This window comes from Phodopus roborovskii, unplaced genomic scaffold (genome assembly GCF_943737965.1).
Source record: "Phodopus roborovskii unplaced genomic scaffold, PHOROB, whole genome shotgun sequence".
Lineage (NCBI taxonomy): Eukaryota > Metazoa > Chordata > Mammalia > Rodentia > Cricetidae > Phodopus > Phodopus roborovskii.
Window position 1 is genome coordinate 8,613,876 of NW_026125489.1, and position 14,151 is coordinate 8,628,026.

The following is a 14,151-nucleotide window of genomic DNA, read 5'->3' on the forward strand; positions in this document are numbered from 1 at the left end:
CCCAGGGGTGGCACCACCACGGTAAGCTGTGCCCTCCTGCATTAATAAGTGATCAAGAAATGCCCCCACAGAGTTGCCTACAGGCCAATCTAATGAAAGTGTTCTCTCAAGTTTCCTCTTCCCAGACGCCCACAGCTTGTGTCAAGCTGAAGAAAATGACCCTCATCATAACCTTCATAGCCTGTCATCAAGAATGCACCCAATCGTTGCGAAAGGACTTCGGGAGCACATTCCCCATGGAGGGAGACTCCCTTAGCCTAGAGATGGGGGGTGGGGGGGAGGCCCAGGCCCTACTCCAAATGGCTTGACAGATCCCTCCTGGAAGGCCTCACCCTGCCTGTGGAGTGGGTGGGGAATGTGATGGGAGGGGGTAGTGTGGGGGGGGGGAATGGGAGGATGGGGGGAGAGTGAACTGGGATCAACATGGAAAATAAGAAATGATGATGATGATGATAATAATAAATGAAAAATGCACCCAATCAGCTTCCTAGCTCTGCACAGAGGAAGGGTAAAAGGGTGGGAAGGCTGGAGAGATGGCTCAGTGGGTAAGAGCTACTGCTACCTCTTGCAGAGGTCCTGAGTTCAGTTCCCAGTACCCACACCTGCCTCAAACCCCAGTCCCAAAGGCTCTGATGCCCGTGGTCTCCAAGGGGTCTGGAAAGCATGCACATGGCCACACATGTAAAAATGATTATAAATAAACTGCAACTTTTTAAAAAAAGATGAGAAGGGAAATCAGGACTTGTTTGTCACAGAAATAAAACGTGTGGTCAAGGCCCAAGAAAAAGAACAGTGTTTATATTCCTTCAGATGACCAGCTCCTCTTTTATATCCCCAAGAGGTCTAGGAAGTTGTGAAAAACACAAATAAACAAAAATGAACAGCCAAATGCCACCACACACACACACACACACACACACACTCACACACATACACCACACACTCACATGCACACACACACACCACACTCACACACACCACACACAGACACTAACACACACTATATACACCACACAAACTCACACACACACACACATACTCGTGCACACACATACACACACATACATACTCACACTCACACACACACACACTCACACACACCACACACCATACACACACACACCACACACCATACACACACACACACACAGACACAGACACACACACACACCATACACACACACACACACACACACACACACACACACCAGCATTTGGGACCCTGTACTTCCTTCTAGTTCTGATGGTTTAAAACGTAAGAAAACGGTTGATGATAGTTTGGGACATATTCTCAATATGAAAGAGAATTTAAATGGGTTTCTGAAATGAGAGAATCCTCTGCGTCCTATCCAAGTGCATTTTTGCCTCTGGAATTCTCTTTTCTCCATTTAATGACTCTCTGGCTCTACTTCACAAACCGGAACAAAAAGGCCAAAGTGTGAGAAGACATTCTGCCTACGTGAAAGCCGTCTTTGACCTGGTATGAAGAGACAATGCTGGATTCTATCTATGAAAGATAAAGGTTGCTGGGCTGCGTATCCCAGACTAGACTCATTGTCCATTGTCACAACCTGAACTTACACTGACCCAGTGGATACAGCTGAACTTAACACAACCAGAAAGGAATTCACAGACTTTTATTATTAGAATTAAAAAAAAAATCAAGGAAAATTGTCACCAGAGACACATGCGGCCTCACAGAATAATCGAAACTATAATTAAATAAAAGTGAGATTGTCTGGGGACCACTTAGCTCCATAGCTCCCTGCAGCTGATTGGACTACTGCAGAAGGGAAGGAATTGCTTTCCAGCTTTCACAATGTAAGAGGGTTCTTCAGACTTTCAGAGATGGAGAAGGAACCAAAAAACAAAACAAAACAAACAAGCAAACAAATCCAGCCGTGCCCCATAGGATAACATCCCATGAACAGTGCATACTGGCGGTGAGAATGGCCCCATTAGGCTCCGGGGGAACCGAAAGAAATTCCAGTCCCTGGAAGGGCGGTAGCCATCCTGGCACGGCAGTAAAACATGTTCCTCGAGTGTTTGTGAAGATACTAGTGTAAAAATATTACAAGCTGTATGGAGTAGAGCACACTAAATAATGTGTATTATATTTGATGATCCTACATGAGTGTTACTGGTACAGGTACTTAGTATTTTTTAACATTTTCAGGGTGTACTCTTACTTATTTTTCTAAAGGCAGAGGCGTATATGGGCTGTGGAACAGTGTCGCTGAATTGCATCAATGAAGTGTGCACTTCTGTTCTTTCACTGGATCTTAATAGTGCCAAGAGGTCACAGTAACCGACGGACCTACGCTCCTCCCCAGCTCCCTTCGTGTTTATGCGTGCTGGCACAATGATAAAATTAACTGGCAATGGATTTCTTTAAAAAATGGTCTCATTGTTTAGAGATTGTAATGGTCAGATTTGACTGCCAACTTGACTGAATTTAGAGTCACCATGGGAAAACAGTCCTTGCTGTGTCTGCGGGGATGCTTCCAGGAGGGCATAACTGAGAAGGGAGTGTCCACCTTAAATGTGTAGACCCAAGACTGAGTAAGACGGCAAAGGAGGAAGCCAGGCGGATGGACACCAACATTTAGCTCTCTCTGCTTCCTAGGGATGCGATACACTCATCTCCCTCGCTACCCTTCTGCTGTGACACCCCGCCACGATGGGCAATACCCTGAAACTTTCCTCCAGTCGCTTTTTGTCAGGGACGTTCTCCCCAGGTTGAGAAAAGCAATTAAGGCAGTGACAATGGCCGTGTGCGTGAGCACCATGGCAGACAAGGCTGACACTGCCCCCTCTCAGTCCTCCCTAACTTCACCATCGTCAGCAACGAAGAGAAGGGAATTCGCCTTCCACACTTCATCTCCGCTCTCCTCATCTCCAGAATTAGCAGGCCAACAACAACGCACATTACAGAGTTGCTAGGATGTCACGTGTCCAGAGCTTGTGGGTGCATTTGGTGGCTTCATAAGTAATGTATCAAATGGAAGCACAGACTGTTCTAGAACTACCGAAGAAAATGACATTCAGTGCACAGAACTCAGAAGTAAAGGCAGAATGCCTGTGTGGAGCCGGGAATTAAAGTTGGAAAGGACTCCAGACAAACTTCGCGAGGGCATTGGGAGAGGGTGGGGTAGGTGAGGCTTTGAGCACCCTCCCCTCTCTCCTGGGAAGTTCAGACACCAGAAAGCCAGGAAAACTGGTAAATGGGGGAAGGGGTTCCCTCTCCACACATCAATTAATCTAGTCCCACCTTAGAGAGTGATGCAATGTCTCCAGTTACATCTCTTTCAAAAGACCGTCCATTTGGGCTAACTGTGAAAAGCATTTGTTACCCCCCCCAAAGTGCCCCCATCTGGTTCTCAGTACTCATATCAACCAAGAGGCCCACAACCATCTGTAACTCCAGCCGCAGAGCCCCTGGGCTCTGAAGGCCCCTGCACTCACATGCACACGTGTACACACACACACACACACACACACACACACACTTTAAATACTAAAACATCAGTGTTTTCAAAATCACCCATGCTACTACATTGGGTAGGATGGCTAACTGTCACAGTGGTGGACGATGAAGCCATTGTTGAGCGTCTAGAGGAGCAGCGCTTACACACTCCTGGAGGGAATGTAGACCACAGCCTCCACATAACGCAGCCTGACAGTTCCTCCAAATGTTTAAGACTGAGGTCTTATGGGACTCATCCATGGCACTGCTGTATGCTTGCCCAAGACATCTGATAACACGTCTACACAAAAATGTGTTCACCGATGTCGTGTAGTTATATCTCCAAATTGAAACATTCCCTCCTGAGGGAGGAGGGAAGCTGGTCAGACTGGAGAAGCTCCTGAAACTCCCAAGGCCCCTCCCCCAGGTGATAGAAGCAGAAAACAAATGGGCGGGGTGGGGAGAGGAGTCTTCTCTGGGGTCCCCAGCAAGTTACACAAGGAACCTCAAAGATGTGGCTTTGGGGAGTTGACCCCGTGGTGCAGTGGGCTTCGCAGTGATGCCGTTGCCTGGTCTTCTGTGCCCCTGCGGGGACCCCAATAAACTTGCTGTTCCATCGAGTTACACTTGCGGAGAATTAATTCTTTGTCATCAGTGCCCCACCTGGGGTGAATAGTCACTCGTGGACATCCATCGGCCTAGGGGAGGTCACACGATAGAAAATATTCACAGAAGCATAATTTTCATAGTCTCCAAGTAGACCCAACCCTAATGCCTATCAGCTAACAGGAGGATATACAGAACGCAGCTGGGGCTTTACTCGGTCATTAGAAGGAATGGGACCTTCACCTTGACAATATCACACTAAGCTAAAGGATGCAGACACAAGATCACTTGTTGTGTGAGTCACTTGTATCGGGTGTCCATAACAGGCACAAACCAAAACTGAGGTAGATAGAACATAGATGTGCTGTTACCAGAGGCAGAGAAAGGAAGGAAATTACCACTGGTCTCACATGAATGTGGGGTTGATTTTTGATATGACAATATTCTGGAACTGGATAGTGGTTTTGGTATACAGCTTGGTGAAGATATTAAAGACAACCGATTTGTACATTCCAACTGTAAACCGGTGGGTTATAGGTCATATCTCAGTAAAACACATTGAAAACTCAGTCCCCACGTCAACAAATTCAGTTGAAGAATGGAAGCGCATCGGCTCCTCGGTTCTGCACATGCTTTCCTTACCTGAGCATTTTTTTTTTTTTTTTTCTGTGTCAGACCTTCTCCGTTTCATCTGGAGAGGAATCAGAATAACACTTGCCACCCACGTCTGTGGCAAGGCCTGGGTGTATTTTTGAAATGCCTGTCGTGGAGCAAGATGTGATATCTAGATACAAGGTATTATTGTTGTTCTGAAAAAGGTAACATTGCACACCAGGCGGCTTTAAATAGAATCAGAATGCGGCAGCTGAACCTTAAACATATGCCCAGGTATTCATTGCTCACTGCCAGGGAGTGGCCCATTTGAGTTGGCCATCCATGAGAGCAAAGCCTGAAGAATATTCAAAGACATGTGTGCACATATATGCACACAGACACATAGATGCATACAGGAACACTCACAGACACAACCTACTCAACAATAATTTACTAAATTAGATGGGGAAAGTTGGTATATCTGTGTGTACACTTGTACACGTGTGCAGCTGTGTCTACATATGTGAATGTTTGTATGTACATATCACGGAGTGATGACCTTGTTTGATTTGGGGAAAGTCTTCAACTTTCTACTTTTCCAGGTGTAAACTCAGGATAACCTCACTGAGATCTCACTATGAAAATTAATAACCCGAGTTCGGACACAATCCGCTCCCACACAAGGACGTTGCTGAAGAAAGATGGAAGTCGGCATTTCCTCCGGGGCCTATGGCTGAGTTAATGGCACAGCAAGAGCAATGGTGTGAAGAGGCCCCCCCCCCCCCGGGGAAGTACCTTAACTAGGGAGGCCAAGCTTTAAGAAAAGAGATGACGACAGCCCACACACCAGGCTATACAGTGTGTGGAGGGGGGGTGGGATGTGTGTGGTGGGGGGGCAGGTGTGTGTGTGTGTGTCTGTGGGGGGGCGGGGTGGGGGGTGCGGTGAGTGTGTGGTGGGGGCGGGTGTGTGTGTGTGGTGTGTGTGCAGTGTGTGTGTGTGTGGTGGGGAGCAGGTATGTGTGTGGTATGTGTGTGGTGTCTGTGCAGTGTGTGTGTGCAGTGTGTGTGTGGTGTGTATGTTGTGTGTGTGGTATGTGGGGGTGTGTGGTGTGTGGGGGGGTGTGGTGTGTGTGAAGTGTGTGTGTGTGGTGTGTGTGGTGTGTGTGGAGTGTGTGTGGTATGTGTGTGTGTGTGCGTGGTGTGTGCGGTGTGTGTGTGTGCGGTGTGTGTGGTGTGTGCAGTGTGTGGTGTGTGTGTGGTGTGTGTGTGTGGTGTGTGTGTGTGGTGTGTGTGTGCGGTGTGTGTGTGTGCGGTGTGTGTGGTGTGTGCAGTGTGTGGTGTGTGTGTGGTGTGTGTGTGTGGAGTGTGTGTGGTGTGTGTGTGTGTGGTGTGTGTGTGTGTGTGTGTGTGTGTGTGTGTGTGTGTGTGTGTGTGTGTGTGTGTGTGTACCACCACTGCTGCCAGCTCCCAAATTACCCCTGAAGAGGGAGTTTCTCCTGTTAACACCACCAGCTGCTTTGTCTGGTATGATGACAATTTTGGAGAGCATGGAATGGGAGTGATCAAAAGCTGAGGCTTTTTTGAGTTTGCCTTGATCTCGCTGGCTCGCTCTTGTTCTCTCTTTTTGAGACAGGCTCTCACTCTAGTCTGAGGTGGCCTAGAATTTACTAGATAGCCTACACTGGCCTTGAAGTCATTAATTCCCTGTCTCAGACTTCAGAGTCCTGGGATTATATGGGCGTGGCAATACACTCAGCTGACTGCCTTAACAGAAGTCTGAAAAGCTAGCATCAAATCTTGGGATGCTAATTTCCCTTTACAGGGAAGTGATTCTCTGTGTGTAATAAAGAGTAATGGGCTGCTGGGATGGTACAGCAGCTAAAAGCACTTGCTGAAACGCGATGATCCGTGCTGGATCACCAGGACTCCCGGGGCAAAAGGAGGGAACCAACTCCCCAGAGTTGTCCTCTGACCTCCACACCCATGCCCTGACGTGTGTACAGCTACACACACACATACACACACACACACACACACACACACACACACACACACACACTTTGAAAGTGAACAAATGCAAGCAAAAAGGATTAACATGGATTTACAATGGATGTTTACTTTTTCAATTATACACAACACACAGATCTGCATGGCAAAATACTCATGGGAAGAAAACACAGTTGAATGTTAAAGTTGTTGACATCACTTTCTCGGGTTTCCATGACTTTGTCTGTTCCTCGAGTGTTAGCTATTGGACTTTCATTGTGGAAAAGGAAAACCCTGCTTCCTTGTGTGTCTGGGTTCTTGAAGACTACTATCATTCTCTGAACACTTATGGTACCATCCAGCTCTGGTGATAAACACTGCATGCAAAACCACTTACTAAATACTATCTTGCAAATGTTTTTCTAGCCATATTCTACAGCTACTAGCTATCTTCTGAGCTGCTCAGAGAAGGGGGAAAATACCCAGGGCCCTCATCTTACCAGCCAGTGACTCCCACAGCAGGCCAATTAGTTCATTGCCCCTGGAGCACAGAGTAAGCAGTTCTGAGCAGTTAGTTCCAGGGGTCACACGAGGGGTCACCCAGATTGACCCAACCAGCCTTGGAGTTGGCCTCGCTGCTTGAGGTCAGCCAGAAGCCGTGATCTGGTGTGCACCCTGGCTGTATCTGAAATTGTCCTCGGGCATGACTAAAAGATTTCAAATATAGTATGAAAGGCAGCATCCATTTCCTTCTCAGCTCCTGGCTGAGTCCCAGCTGCCCATTTGCAAGAAGAAAAAAAAAATGATTTGTGCAAATGGAATTGTATGTGTTACCATCAGCAAAGTGATCGCTTCAAAGGGCCCTCCCCTCCCCCCTCTCTATTTAAACTGTGGCAGACAGAACTCACTGAGTAACACCAGCCAAGTGGTGTGGTGAGAGCTGGGGTTTAGGTTTGTCTGCCGCTAATTTAGAACTGTCCACATCTGCTATCTGGTACAGATAGCAGGAAGGGGCCACTGGTCGAGTGAGTTTGTCGTAGCAGCCACCAGCACCTTCTTCCTTCATCCCTACCAAGCGAGTGGCCAGCACAGTTCAGAAGGCACTCTCCAGGCAACCAGAAGCCTTTTCCTTTCCGTTGGAATGACCTCAAGAGTTCTCTTCCGGGAAGAGGAATTTGAGAGGCAGATCTCTCTGGAACTGGCTGTACTCAAATGATCAGGCAGCGGGGTAGGAAATGTATTGGTGTCTCACCCCCTCTTAGGGGTCCCTAGCTTTGCAAACCTTCCACTTTGCCAGCTCAGGAGCTGCTGGTGTTTCTGTCGTGCCTGTTGCTTTTGGTATCGATGGGCATTGCTAAAGCAGTGGTACCTGATGATGCCTCACTTCCTCATCTCCCCCGAGGAGGAACGTTTGTTAGCGGAGCAGAAGAGCATTAATGGCTCCAGCATGTCCATGGGCCAAGCTTTACCTCAGACCTTTTAAATTGCTCATATAATTAATTGGCCTTGAATCAGAATCACATGGGAACCTCATGCCAGGCGACCTTGATTTCCTTAGGTTTTGAGAACAATCTGTGTTTTATCACGCTTGCAAATAACGTTGGAGCAGGCCAAACTTTGCTACTGACTGGGCTGGAGGTACGCTAAGAGAGTCATTTTGATTTCCTCTAAAAATTGTATCTATTAGATTAAAAGGAAGAACATACCAACTGCTTATCCAATACCAAATGGCCAGCCCCAAAAACAAACACACAGGTGTCATTGTACAGACTGAGCAGGGTATCTTTGGTGCTATCGACTGCGTGTGTAACAGTGATGAATTAAATGGGGAGCATGAAGTTAATGAGAGCAAGGAGGCGGTGGCATGTTGAAGGGTTGTGGGGAGAGGGAAGGGGAGGGGCAAATGATGTAATTATAATCTCTAAAATAAAAGAAAAAGAACTGAACGGTAAGGTACACCTGAAGAGTTAACCAAACTCCGAATCTTACCTGTACCATTGTGTGTGTGTGTGTGTGTGTGTGAGTGTGTGTGTGTGTGTGTGTATGTGTGTGTGTGAGTGTGTGTGTGTGTGTGTGTGGAGGTCAGAACAGCTTTTAGGAGCCTGTCTTCACCCACCATTGGTGCCAGAGGTTCAACTTGGGGTGTCTGGCTTCCACAGCAAATGATTTTACCCATTGAGCCATTTTGCCAGCCTATAAATCTTCCCTTTTTTATGAGGGGGGTGAAGCTGAGACAGGGTGTCTCTGTGTAGAAGCACTGGCTGTCCTGGAACTCAACTTGTAGACCAGGCTGCCCTGGAACTCACAGAGATCCACCTGCCTCTGCCTCCCAAGTGCTGGAGTTAAAGGTGTACCACTTGACAACACGGCCCAGCCAAATCTCCTTTTAAACTTAGATGTAGACACATCCTGAGTTCCTTCATGAATCCATTTGGCTAAGGTGTAAAGGAGGAACTCGAAACCTTCTAGGTGGTGGGGTTCAGGTTTGAAGTGCCACAATTCTATACAAACCTGCCTGGGAACCAGGTCCTCTCTAGTGGAAATCAAGTTCTCTTTGCCTCCTAGGGCTTAGCAAATGTACTCAGGATTTAAAGTCCTGCCAATTAATTGTCAGTTTCTTGAGGGGCGGAGCTTGTCCTGTGGATAGATGTCTCCTCCCTCCTCCTGCAACACAGTAATTGGTATGCAATAAGCTCTATCTAAATGTGTCTTGATGTTTGCTAGTTTGTAAATTTCTAATTTATACTAATTTTTAAAAATTAAGAATGTTGATGAAATTTAAATGTAATTACTGTTAACGGTTTGAAAGACTCATGTGAATTTGCAAGTGTATTAAATGCTTTGAAGAAAAGATGTTTTCTAATCTCAAGTTATTTCTCTCAGGAATGGAAAAAACGCTGCAATTTGCTTCAAAATAGACTTCTAAGTGTTGATTTAGCATCTTTCATAAATACAATCCCTATGCCTCTGCTGTGTAACTGCTTTTAAATAGATTGGCAATGGATGTATAATGAGCAACTCGCTCTACAAGCATCTGAAGATGCCACTCAAACACACAAACACACAGAACAAAACTACACATCAATTTGGCGAACACTTAATTATCCCACCTAAACATCTAATGTTACAAATGCACAAATACTTTACTTCCTGACAAAATAACACAGAGCAATGGGAAGGAGGTAACGGTACCTTGACTGGCCACAGGCTTCAAGAATAGGAGACCAGTAGGCAATGTGCCAACAGCAACCCAAGTTAGCAGAGGCTTCTAAGTGGTCTCTGTCCTTCGTGAGCTGGAAAGGTCAGAAACATCAACAGCTCATTACTGTGGCAGTCAGTCAGAAAAGGCCACATTGCTATATATATTGGGAGGAAGAGAGAACTACCCAGGGTCGGGCTTAATGGACTAGAACCACGGCTAGAGCCTCGAAGGTGAATAAGAGTTCACCCAACAATAACGCAATAGACAGGAGTTAGGTCTATTGAGCTGAAAAAGCTCAACAGTAAGATGTGTGTGTGCCAGCTAAGGGCTGGGGAAAGACGTCAATCTCAACGGAAGCCGACCGCCCAGTCAATACCATTAGACCATATAAAATCTAGTTATGCCCATGAAAATGCGGGCAGCAGGGTGCCCCGCTTAATAGAACAGAGAAATGGAACAACACATAAAATGGGATATATTCATTTTTCCCAAGGACAGAACCCCTTCGTGCGTTCTTGTTAATACACAAGCTTTCCAATTCATCCCGCTGATTTCAGATAACTGTTAGGGGTAATCGCTGGGGTTTTATTTAGGCCACACGACCTTAATTTTTGTTTCTGCTTCACTCAGCACAGTGTGGCTTATTTGCTGATGTCCTAAGTTGGACAGCCAATTAGATTACTTACCGACACCTAGTGGCAAAGATTGGAACTGGGGGCTATTTTCAACAGTGGTGTTTGTGTATCTAGCCTGGACAATGGTTGCAGGCAGTCTTTGCGTTTTATTTTTTCCTTTTCAACCCACCTCACCCTAATGGTGCTAAAGTTACTCCACACCAGATTTTTTTGTTTTTTTTTTTTTTTTTGTTTTGTTTTGTTTTGTTTTGCTTTGTTTTTGCCTTAAAAACCGTGGCTGAATGGAAGGCCTCACCCTCCCTAGGGAGCAGAAAGGGGATGGGGTGGGGCTTGGGGTCAGGGGAGGAGGAGAGGGAACTAGGAATGACATGTAAAACAAGCTTATCTCAAATTTAAATAAAAAGGCAGGAACGTGGCTGAATGGAGGAATGAAAATAAAAAAAAAAAAAAAAAAAAAAAAAAAAGGAGAGTCTCAGCTGAGGGTCAGAACCACGAAGGAGACAAGATAATTTTTAAGATAGATCTTAAAATATTTGTTAGACATATCCATACCAAGAAACAGACTGAAAGGTAAATTTCTCAATGAATAGTTTAATTCTACCTTTTCAACTGATATTTGAAAGATTAGAGTAAGCATGTATAAGATAACCAAAATGTAATACAGCTCAGTTCGGATTTCATTTAGACTAAAGAGGCCATGTCCCTGGCTTATTGTAAAGTATCTTTCTGGTTTCTCTATTTCTGTTCCTTCCACCCTTTTCCCATTTGCCTTATGTTGCTTTTCCCGTTAAGGCATCTACTGACATGAGAACATTCATCTCTGTGCTGGCGTTTGTCACCCTAAAAAGAAGTCAAAGCCTGCTCTCCCAGCATGATCGTCAATGACAAAAACAAACAGAACAAACCCTGAGCTCTGACAGCTTGGAGGGAGGGGAGGGAACCCACCCTACACAAACGTTAGGGATGCTTCTGGGTAAAACCACACTGCCTGGGAAAACAGGAACAATGCTGACCACCTGGGTTCAACTTAAAAACCAAAACAGATGCTGAAAGATGCAGCCCAGAGAGTCCTCACTCACAGCAGGTCTTGATTGCCAGCGTTTTATAATTCTCCAAGACATGGGGTGTATCACTTATGGACCGGACCGAGCCCCTTTAAGACTCCAGCCCCTCAGGACAGTCACCCAAAACAAAAGGAGCTACTTGCCCCTGGAAGGTAGATTTCATAGATAGTGTGACACAGAGGCTGGATGCTTAGGTCCAGATAAAGAGAACTCCTTCATCCCTGAGTCTGGACTGATGCTGGCCAGTCACCTTCCACTCATGGCTCCTTGGCAAGTACCGCTTCCTGTCTGAAGTGCCAGTGTACACGCCCATCTCTAACCATGGCTTTTGGGATACAGAGTTGCATTGTGTAGCCTTTCACTGCCAGTCAGGTCTATTTCTTTGTCAGTTAAACATCAGCCGAGAGTTTACTATGCGCTGGGGAAAGATGAGTTTCGGAGATGCAGTAGTGAAGAGGACACAGGTCCCTCTCTCCAATAAAGTAACCCTAGTGTCTATCTACGGGGAGAAGAGATGACTGCAGGGAGCGGGCTAGGAAACAGCTTCAATATAAGCTGTCCTCAAATCTACGCCAGCACTTGGTGGTCAGTGACCTATGCAAGGCAAATGGTTTCACCAAAGTGAACAGGGATGACTCAAAGTTTTGAGACAGGGAAGAATTGACTAAAGGATTAAAAAGGAGGCAGAACATCCCCACACATTAAAAACCAAATCTGAGATTCAAAGTTCCGCACTGAGCACAAGTCAAACCGAGAGTCGAATCCGCTTGGGTACCATGTACCTGGAAGCTGGCAGAAGACTGAGTCAATGGGCACCTGGGTGAGCCCTGGCGGCAAAATTCATCCCAACTTCTACCTTCTGGTGGGAGGGGGCATTCGCTTGGCTCCCAGTTCTGCTGAAATGGTCCAAAAGAATCTGTAATACATGACAGTGGGATTTTAGGCTCATATGAGTGATGTTTGGGAGAAGCAACCTGTGCCATCCTTCAATAGAACAAATACAAAAGGCCCTTGCTTAGGAAAACCTTCCATTATTTGCATTTCAGCAAGTGTTACCCCAGAAATGCCCAAAAACACCAAGTACTACCACCACCAAACTATGAAGCCTTGTGTTATTTTTAAGAACAAAACTTCACACATATATTGCTTTAATGAATTATACCTGGTAGCATGCACTTCTAGTTCTATCTATTACTATTTTGTTGGTATTTATTTTAATTATTTTTTATCTTTGCATTTAATATTATGAGTATCTGTAAATTGTTAACAGACCACACATTTGTCCTTTAAACTTTTTGCTCATTTGAAAATAAGGAAGTAATTTGATATTAAATAATGGAATTTTAACTTGAAATCAACTTGCATTGTTTATTTTTCTGAATACTCTAGAACAAACACCACCAGTCCCTTTCTTCTCTGTAAGTATATTATCTATACTTCAGACATGTTATAAATTCAATAACAAGAATGATCTGTTTAGCGTTGATGCTTAAAGACCCTGTCCCCAAATGAAAGTGGGCAAGTAGTTATCACTTATTAAATGTCTTTTAATCAAAAGGCTAATGTTTTTCTGTTGTCTTATAAAAGTGACCAATTCTTAAAGCAAAAGCAAACCTTAAATTATATAGATGTTCAATATCAAACCTTGGATCTCCTTACCAGTGAGAGAGAATATCGCTTTCCATTTTCAGAGTAGAGCTTTTACTGCCTTTCACTGTGGAATTATTTTGAATGAGAGCAAACTTGTATGGATGAGGGTATTCATTGAAGTATTTTTTCCACCATCAAAGTTAATAATAGCAATAAGATTTATTAAAGAAAAAAATCGGTGTCTAAATATTCTATAAAAGACCTCCAGATAGGATGGGTTAGGGGACTTATGGGTAATGGTGAAGTTATACATTTGTGATAATGCAAACGAACTAAAATGTTCATAGTAGACCTGAGCTGGAGGATCTGGCAACGTTTGCTCCAAAACTTCATCAACTGGTCTCTGTGTTTTCTTGTAGATGGAGTTTCTATCCTGACCTCCTGCAGCTTATACTAATTATAACCTGTTTGGCCAGTGGCTTAGGCTTCTTATTGGCTAGCTCTCTCTTAATTATTAACCCATTTCTATTAATCCTACATGGTGACTCTCTGGTGACTCTCCTCTGCCTTCCTCTCCCCAGAATTCTCCTTGTCTGTAGCCCTGACTATACTTCCTGCCTGGCTACTGGCCAACCAGTTTTGTTTATCAACCAATAAGAGAAACATATATACACAAGGACATGTGTGTATTTATTATACAAATATAAAGGTTTTATAATGGTATTGCCTTCAAGTATTGTTCTCATACTGACTCTGCATTGGTCTTTCCTAACCCACCTTCACCCACCGTCCTCTTACTCCTCCCAAATTCTCCTATTTCCACCACAAATGTGCTTTTGATTTGTATTTTCTGGTAATGGCCATCTGTGGTCCACCTTTTGGGAAGTGTCTATTTACTTTGTCCCTTTGATCTTTGAATTGGCTTGGTTCTGCAGGATAGTCGTTTTTTTTATTCTTTATACACTAGACACACACACACACACCATCAGATGCATAGTTGGGGCAGAT